We start from the raw sequence: 9,996 nt of genomic DNA, 5'->3' as shown, positions 1-9,996 counted from the left end.
AGACCCAACGTGTTCTACCAACAATGTACAAACAGGTGGACATATTGCGTGAAGTGAATGACACACTTGTCTCATTCGAATACCGGCCACTGTCACAACCATCATTCGAATATCGGCCACTATCACAACCATCATTCTCTCAAGATTGTGGAACACAGAGTTCAAGACAGTTAGTTTATCAAAAACCAGCACCTTCTCAAAATGCCACATTTGTATGGCAATCAAGGTCAAGTTGGAATCAACAAAAAATCAAGAGAAGCGTGCTAGATACATGGCACAAAGAAGGGCACACATGTTGCAGCAAATGAGTTGTAGAAATCTATACTATGCTTGGAGGAGCTCTTCCGAAATGAACCCAAATAGGTATTTGTGTATTATACATGATAAGATGGACCAAAGCAAGACTGCCATACCACAAATTAAACCAGTTCCTAAATCTCTCAATGGGGTTGAGAGGCTTCCAGTATCCTTAAGAGGAATGCTCACTCATGGTGGACATGGACAAACAGCTTATGGTCACTTTGCCTTGGGGTTATGGCCAAGTGATCCCAACTTCACAATTTCATCTCTCTCAAAATGTTTAAGAAACTTAGAAAGAGGAGAGCAACACATGTATGGTGACTTGAGCTCACAAAACTCAGATGCAGAACCACGAACAGATCTTTTTTATTGTGTTTTGTCTACTATGGCCCTGTATTAGCATATGGAAGTGCTAAAGGAGAGAAACGCATATTGTAAGCAGAGCATTGAGGATGCACATGCAAAGACACATGTAGAAACAAATGTGGATACAGAGGGAAATTGTTCTTCACATATGCAGTCAGTCTTTCATATGGAAGTGCTAAAGGAGAGAAACGCATATTGCAAGCAGAGCATTGAGGATGCAGATGCAGAGACACATGTAGAAACAAATGTGGATACAGAGGGAAATTGTTCTTCACATATGCAGTCAGTCTTTCATATGGAAGTGCTAAAGGAGAGAAACGCATATTGCAAGCAGAGCATTAAGGATGCAGATGCAGAGACACATGTAGAAACAAATGTGGATACAGAGGGAAATTGTTCTTCACATATGCAGTTAGTCTTTCATATGGAAGTGCTAAAGGAGAGAAACGCATATTGCAAGCAGAGCATTAAGGATGCAGATACAGAGACACATGTAGAAACAAATGTGGATACAGAGGGAAATTGTTCTTCACATATGCAGTCAGTCTTTCGTACTAACACACGTGCAGGATAGGGGCAATGTCAATGCCTCAAGTTTAATGCCATCAAATTCAAGGACATTTTTCAAGAGATTGCCAAGGACGTTGTTGTTACAACTTGACAATTGTGGTTCTGAAAATAAGAATTGTTATGTATTTGCCACCCTTTAAGTATGTTAAGGAAAATGAGAAGGTTGTGGAGGGCTTAAAAAACATGTCAATTGGTGGAAAGAGCACTTGCAAGAGAAAGGAGACCAAAGTGATTATGCTAAGTGGATCAATCCGGACCTTGCCTATTGGGAGAATCTTATGCTAAACATGCAAACCCCTAGTGCAAGGGAAGACATTGGATTTCATGACTTTTGGCCAAGGAGTGTATGCAAAAAAGCTGAGCCTCTTAACCTTCAAGTGGAGGATGATGTAGATGAAAGGTTTGATGTAAATGAGGACCATTATTGTGGTCCAATGCACAACAGACCTGCTGAAGAGTTCAACCCGACTCTTGATGTGTCTAAAGGAGATTTTGTGCTTGTACAACCTTGTGATGCAAATTATCCAATATGGTTGGGAGTGACAACAAGTGATGTTGATCAAAACAACAACTCGATAAACTACCTACAAGTTCAAATACAATATTGGGCACCAATTTCAAAGAAGAAGAATGCAAGTGATGTGGAGGTTTATAAGGATTGCTAGAACAAGTATTGGCGAGAGAACAGAAATGATCCTCAGTGCTGGGAAGACACTAGCTGCATCATTTGGGCATGGAAGCCCAAGGGTGGACGACTTCCAGAGAAAATCAAGATTCCAAAGGCTATAATACTCAAGGCCAAACAGAATCAATTAATCAACATGAAAGTGAGGCACCATCACACGTCAGTGCAGTTGAGCAAGAATGATTTGTTAGCACATGGGCAACTAGCTTCGTAATCTTTTAGCAATGTTGTATGAAGCTACCAAACTCATAGTTCAATCATTATTCAGATTGTAAGGCTTTCTTAAGCTTTTAAATTTATGGTTCACCCATTGTTCAAGAATTTTGATTCAATACAGATGGGGATCTTTCTAATTCTATCACCTAGTCTTTCTTACAACTTAAAGTTACATTGAATATCCTTTCTTTGTTGAAGTTTCTGTGTTTGATGGTCAACTGGAGGCTGTGTGATATAAACAAACTTAATTCTTGGTGTGCATGTGTGTGTGTGTGTGCAGGCAAATTTACATCCCACCAACATTCATATATACTTGTTACAAATGTACAATAGTACATAACTCATATCACATTATTCAAATGCTTGTTGAGAACATCCAATAATAAATCTTGCATATCGCACAGTAAACATTATATTGGATCTAACAAAGAATTGTCCCAAAATTGTGCATATTTCCCAAAATTCCTAAATTTGAGTTACAGTTAAAACTATTCAAGTAAGCAAACCATCAAGCATGAAGTTTATAACAGAACACAAGCAAGAGAAGAGAATAATGATAGCTCATAAAAGAAGCTAATAAAAGGGACAAGCCTACATGTAAACCTATTCAAGAAATAAAATCATCAAACATGAAAGAGTCCAATAAAACACAAGCAAGCGAGAGTGGAGAAGAAGGAGAGCTCACAAATATTATATTATAAGGGAATAAACGTGTATTGCTTAATGTAAAAATGACCTTTATACAAATGACTAGCTTTCACACTGGGCTACATAAAAACATATAAATAGTCCCTTAGTACTAGTTCTAGTCTTAAGTAAATATATATGTGAAGTTTATGACTTTCCTATTTGGCATTAAGCTTAAAGTAAGGTTTCTTTATAAATTCCAACATCATCTTAGAAGAATTTGGCTTTTCACTACACGACGTGGGTAAGATGACAAAGCGCCTTATGATTGAGTAAAACCATGTTAACGTGTGAAGTGATTATAACAAAGCATATTGAGATGGCTGTATGAACTTAACGCTTGGTGAAGATAATAATAACGTAATATCATTATGGCATTTTAAACTTGAAATTGTTATTACAAAATATTTAGTATGGCTTTATTTTTATCAAAATATTTTAGTGCAACTTACTATGAGTGTACTATTTTTAGAATTCTTAATGCTTTCTTATTAAAGTACATTTTAAAAAGAACAGGTCCTTAAATGACATTTTGTTGGCATTCTCGAAATGCCACTCAGCATGGGAGCATATGATTTACCATTTATAATGATGCTCGTCATTTGAAGTAAACATTTATGTTATCTTTCTCAAAAGCTACTCTTAGAAAGCAATGGTATTTAGTAAATGTTTTCATACACTCAAAAAGTTTAATAGGAAAATTTTAGTTCAAACTTAATCCAACAAAATATTTTCAGTATGATACTGACCTTGCAAGTTGGCCATTTCAACTTGGTAGACCTATGCATTTTTTTCTAATTTGGTTTAGAGTTGATTCAACATAATGTTTTCTATTCGATGTTGTAATTGGGTTGCCTTGATATTTGTGATGAGTTTTAAAGTTGAAATTTATAATATGCAATTATAAAAAAATTGTACCTTAAATATTTCTTATCCTTGTGTCTAATGGGTATGTATCATGCTTGCAAAAAAGTCAAGGATTGAGATTATGCTTGTGCATTAGATTGAAGCTCAAGTCTTTTCATGAACACATGAAATGACTTATTAGTGTATCTTGTGTATGTTTTCTTTAGCAAATAATAAAGAAAACTCATAACCATTCACAAAGCCAATACAACCAACAAAAAAAAATAAAACATGCTCTGTCTTGGTTAGGTAGTTTTGAGGCATAGTTTATGCATGAATATCATAATAAAGTTCAAGTGCCATCCGTTCCACGTAAATATTGATAATAAAAATGAAGTGTCAAAATTATGCACCAAATATGGATTTCAAAGGTGGATGATAAAACACATCACACTTTTTTTATTCTATTAGTTTTTAGATTCCAAAGATTAAACAACATAATTGTTATAGGCGCTCATAGCCTATCATAATATAAAAATTATGCAAGTTGCTAGGTTTCAACTACTCCATGTTCTTGGAACTATATGAGCACATGAAGGACATGTCAAAAGTGTGTGCACTAGAATGAATAGGATGCAAATGAAAAAAAAACTCTAGACATGTTTATTTAACATGCTTACATCATGCATGTATATTAAATTTTAAGTCATTAGATCTATCCATATAAACACTAAAGAGCTCATTTTATATTTTGATCATGGCAAATGGAAGTGGAATTTCATGTAATGCTATGATTGATGTGATTTGGAGAAGCTTTTGGTCAATGTCATCATATTGTAGCTTTCAAGTAAACTATCACGTCCTTGGGAGTATGGTTTTATGATAGATTTGTAATAATAAACTTCGTAAATACTCTTTAACTTTTTGTGAGTGACTTGAACTTCTTTTTGGATAGTACACTTCTTTTAAATTTTATTTTTTATGATTTGAACTTCTTTTTGGATAAACTATAATGCCGACACATACATTTCAAAACATAATGAAAGTGAGGTAAAGGAAAATGAAGGTCAACTAGGTGAATAATATGCTATAAATAAATGTGTAAAAAATATGGAGGAAACATATTTTTATATTTAATCAACTGTTTTGATTAGAGTGAAAAAATGTTACAAATGTAAATGGTAAGGGAACTTATGAAAAGGATGCTATCTAAAATGATTTCTATTTTTTATAAAAATATGTAAAGGATCTAGGTTGAGGTTTCTTTGGCCATGTTACTTTTATGATGGTTGGAATGGAATCTCCACAAACGACTTGAATGAAAACTCTTTCAAGTCTGAATTAAAAAATCTAGTAACCTTTTGGTAAGATTGAAGTGCAAGAATGATATGAATATGAAGGCTTTGAAGAATTTATGAAGTAATTAAGTGACCTTTCATAAAATATTTGTGTAGGAATGATACATATATTTTGTAGGAAAGTTTTAATAATATAGATTCACAAAGCTTGTGCACGTTTAAAACTCGATTTGAATGGTAGCAAATGTGACATCCACACAATGGCTTCGCTTTGAATTGTCTTATCTAGAGCATTCATGCTCACAAACACATAGATTACACAAGGAAAGTAGTAGGAGACTCACCTCTAAGCTTGCTAGTCAAAATCACCCTTGAGCTTCGGAGAGATGAAAGTGTGCACCACAATAGCATGAGCGTCAAATCTTTAGACCACCTCTTAAACAGGCCATCGTGAGTGATATTAGCCCACAATCCCTAGACACGTCGAGGGGGCTACTCTAGATTTAGTAGGCCTAACATCCTTAGTTATTATTCCACCCCTTACTTCTATAGGACTCTAGCACTATTAAACTATCTCTCACAATAGCTAACCTCTAACTTATGTTGCACTTCCTTAGCCCCTTAAGCATCAACCCATGCTATGTGCAACATTTCCATTGAAATTGTTTGAAGTGCATGACTAACTTTGATACTTCAATGATGCTAATGTTAATTATTTCATTAGGGTTAAAATAAGTTCTCTGATCTCCTTATTGATACACAAGACTAGGATGGTGCATGCCTAATGATAGATCTAAATATAACATTTGATGGAGATAGTTGTCCCACAACTTAGTTGCCAAAAGTAATAAGTATGATTGTAGACAAAAATTGGATGAAAGGTGATAACTATGTTACTTTGAAAGATACCATTTAAACTTTTCTTATTGAATTTATGATAAAACAAGAGATCAATATGTTTCAAGGGTTAAAAATTAGTTTAAACCATAAATGTTGTGTGGCTCTAACATCAATGATGATTGTTCCCACTATATCCTTAGCTCTTTAAAAGGCATGAGATATTAATAAAGTATGGTGTTGGTATAACCACTTGATTTAATAACATCAAACCCCACGAGATGACACCTAATGATACCATATAGTTCTTGTGGTCTAGCAAGAAGAAAAAGTAGTGCTGAGGTTGTTGATTAGAAATGTAAACCATTTTCCATCTTTAGGTCACACAACCCTAATTTTAAATTTCATCTAAATGTAGAGATTACATGTCTTCAAAGTGAATGAATGCCACTCAAATCATATGGAACAAATAGAGGGCCAACAAGGTGGAGTGACCTTTACAATCACGTAAACAAAGCTTGGGGGATATTCTTAAATTACAAACATTAGAAAATGGGTGGCTTTCCCTCATTATGAATGCTTAGATGACTCTTTGGTGTGCAAAGGCACCTTTTAGAAGCCATGATATCTTTATCATGACACCTTCTTGTAATAAAACTTTATATTATTTAAGTCTCTATTGTAGTCTTATCTATTTACACAATGAGGAATATCGATTTACAGAACGAGGAACATGAAATATGATCGACCATTTGTGGCGTTTACTTACATATAATTAAAACTTTAAAAATATAAAAGTGCCATGACTATTAAGGAGCTTACATAGTGAGAGGAACATAAAAAAATGATTTGACCATCGTGGAGATTACTCACATAAATAAAACATTAAAATTTTATGACTTAATTACCATGCCATGACTACTAAGGAACTTTACACTGCTGTAAATAGTTGAAGCACCTACCTTGCTAAATTTGGTACACTATGACTAATAAGGAACTTTGTTGCCTTGCAAATACTTGAAGCGCCTACTTTGCTGAATTTGGTACACCATGTTTTTTTCACTCTACAATAGTGTAACTTTGATGGACCCTGATGATGCAAGCCTGTGAAATACCCACTTTTGAAATGGCACACATGTTTTTCTCACTCTAGAATGTGTGATAGCAAGTCATGTCGAGCTGTGTTATTTAAATTGGGGAGGTCATGTGATTGGTAAGAGGTGACATGGCAACAAAGGCTTTAGAAGGGGTGAGGAGGTTTCTGAAGAAAATTGAACATGAGGAAAAGCTAGGAGGTCTTGTCGAGGGGGTTGGGGGTGGGGACAGGGGGGGTTGAAAGAAGAGTCGAAGGGACATGTTTTGGTAAAAGGCAAGGAGGAGGAGCCACGAGGACTTGTCAAAAGGGAGGTCACTACTAGGAAGAGAGAGGTTACAGAAACCTTTGAAAATGAGGGTGGTGTTGGAGGGAACGAGCGGAGGCCAGGAGGGGGGCACTTTTGAGGTTTTGGGTGTGGGGGGGAGGCCATAGCCATGTAGAAGGGATGGGATGGAGATTTGAAAACTAAAGGGGATGGGATGGAGGATTCGGCGCTTGAAATGCAAAAAAAAACAAGGTACTGATGTGAAAGTACTTAGGCGTAAGTTATTGGCCCTTGTTTTTTTTCCCCCCCCCCAATTTATTTTTTCACGTCGGTCCGCCCGTCCGGACAAGAGTGAAAGCGACTTTTTTTTCCCCTCCTGTCCGGCCTTTTTACACCACTTTTGGTGTAGGCCTTCCGCTGTGGGGCCCGCACGCCACGTGGCCGTTCGGACACCCCCCCGCTTTGGAGTTTGGATAATGGGCGGCTTCCACGTCACCTTCGACGACCAATCAGTAGCTTTCCGATTTTAAATACCGGACGCTGACACCGCAGCATATCCCTTTCACACGTGTGACGCTATTTGGTCGCCCTCTCGCGGCCGGACACATCAGTGACACGTGGTGTAAAAAAGAAAAAATTATAAACCGTATGGTAAAAATCCTTCGTCTTTCAAAATTGGAGTTTTTTTTAAAAGTGACTAAGTATTTTGTAAATATCATAAAACTAGGAATTTGGAAAAACTTCAATTGTAAAGTTTGCATATATTTTTAAAATTTCATAGGTACACCAGTTTGGCACAGGCTACATATGAAGCAACATGAGACTCTCACAAGATGTGTTTAACTGGTGTGAAAATCCCCATTATTTGTGGTACAATCAATGATACTAGTGAGGACCCGCTATTACTACAACAGTCTGTCCCCCCTTTGTACACTGTTGCCAGTGGGCAAAATGAGATTGGTGACACGTGTGGGTGAATGATGCGACAAGGGCAAGAATAGTGAGAATAATAGTGTAGAGATAGAGGGGCTTTTCCATGATTATAATCTAGAAGGATTCAATGCTAATTGAGTAAAGCTAAGTCAATTCCATAACAATAAGGCCCTCTTTTGAAATGAATTTCAACACCCCTACCATGGGTCAAATGTATTAGAGGTTAATTAAAAAAACACCTCTTTTGCGACAGTAAACAATGCAAGTGGACCTAATGAAAAAAACATGTGCACTTAGGTTATATCGTGCAATTTTTATAATGGCACTTAACCCTCCCTTACTCGTGTTAACCATATAATCAATGTGCCCCTCTAGTTTAATTGAGGATGTACATAGGTGTTTCATTCAATAGATGAATCAGTTGTTTGCCAAGCATGCACCCAACTGTATACTTCTAGATTAGGCTAATTGATCAATTCTTGAGAAACAAGTAAGCTATGTAACTACTAAATAAAGATAAATAAACCATTATCTAAGCTAATTATCAAGGTTATCTCAAATTGGGGTAATTAAGGGTAAAGATGCGCTTAAGAATTCTTTACCTCTCTCAAATGGAATGAGTACACAACATGAAGTGAAGATTAGGATAGGAGTTCAAATGAAAGACTGAGCTAGTAAGAAAGGATACATAAACTTTTAGCAAAGCTTTTGTGACAATTGCAAGAGCTTTTCATGGCTAGAATCATTCATCAGGAAAAATTGTTTGGTTTTACGTCTTAAGGTTGCCTTTTTTGTAAGACGAAGAATCAATTACATATTTTTCCCCCTTAAGTGACTTTATTCATGGCTTGTAAACTGAAGTAACTCTAACATATGAGGAAAAAATAAGAAGCAATCCCCTTATAGATGCATAAGAGTTTGTATGGAATAATAGTACACTTGGAATTATCGACACACATTTGCTAATCAACTATAATGAGTTCTAGTAACATTTAACTTTTCACAATTGTATCATGTGAATAACAAAAAGATTGGTTTATATCCTGTATAAGAATAGTTTACGTCGTCCTTGTAAGCATATCATTACTACAATTACTACAATTAGAGCATCAATAGTAATTAAGGGGCTTCAGACCCTTGCACAATGGTATTACATTTTCCTCATTTTCTTAGTAGCTATTATAAAAAATTCAATTAAGGGGCTGTAGACCCTTGCACAATGGTATTGCATTTTCCTCATGCACTCAATAGTTATAATAAAAATAAAAGTTTAATTTTCAAGAGAAATATTCTGATGTCATCACATTCTCAACTACTAGCCCATTCCCTATGAATAGTTCTAGAGTGCTAATTGGCTAGGACTGTCATATAGGGACTTAACATTGGTTTGAAGGTGACTAAAGATTTGCTTTCACTAAACTATGTTGCTTTTGCACTCTTTCATGGGCCTTCTTTGAGTTGGGAATAATTGTGAAAGAGTAAAGCACCAAAGTTTCAACCACCTTCTTTTCAAAGGAGCTCATAAATGAATAGCCCAAAAATGACCCTTAACTCACATTCACACATTCACAAAGGCATCTGAGTGATCCTATCAACTATTTATATGTGTGCTACTAGCTAAAGTACCCTGATATGGTTGTAGTGGCTCTTTTTAACATGGAAATGCTTAATAGGGGGGACCCACAGTGCGAACAAGAGGACAAAATCCTTGAAGAAGCATCTAGGATCAAAAGGGCCTTGCAATAAAAGTGTGGAGTAGAACCACGTTATCGGCGAGGAAAAAACTCTAAGGCTCATTCACTTTCTCAAGATTACCAGTAGCTTATACACATATAAGATCATATAAAAGCTAGTAATGGATGGTAAAAGATGAGCCTATTGATTGTTAAATTGGAAA

The sequence above is a fragment of the Cibotium barometz genome, chromosome 47 (assembly GCF_041138505.1).
Source record: "Cibotium barometz isolate CiBa-2024 chromosome 47, ASM4113850v1, whole genome shotgun sequence".
Lineage (NCBI taxonomy): Eukaryota > Viridiplantae > Streptophyta > Polypodiopsida > Cyatheales > Cibotiaceae > Cibotium > Cibotium barometz.
This window is presented reverse-complemented; position numbering follows the sequence as displayed.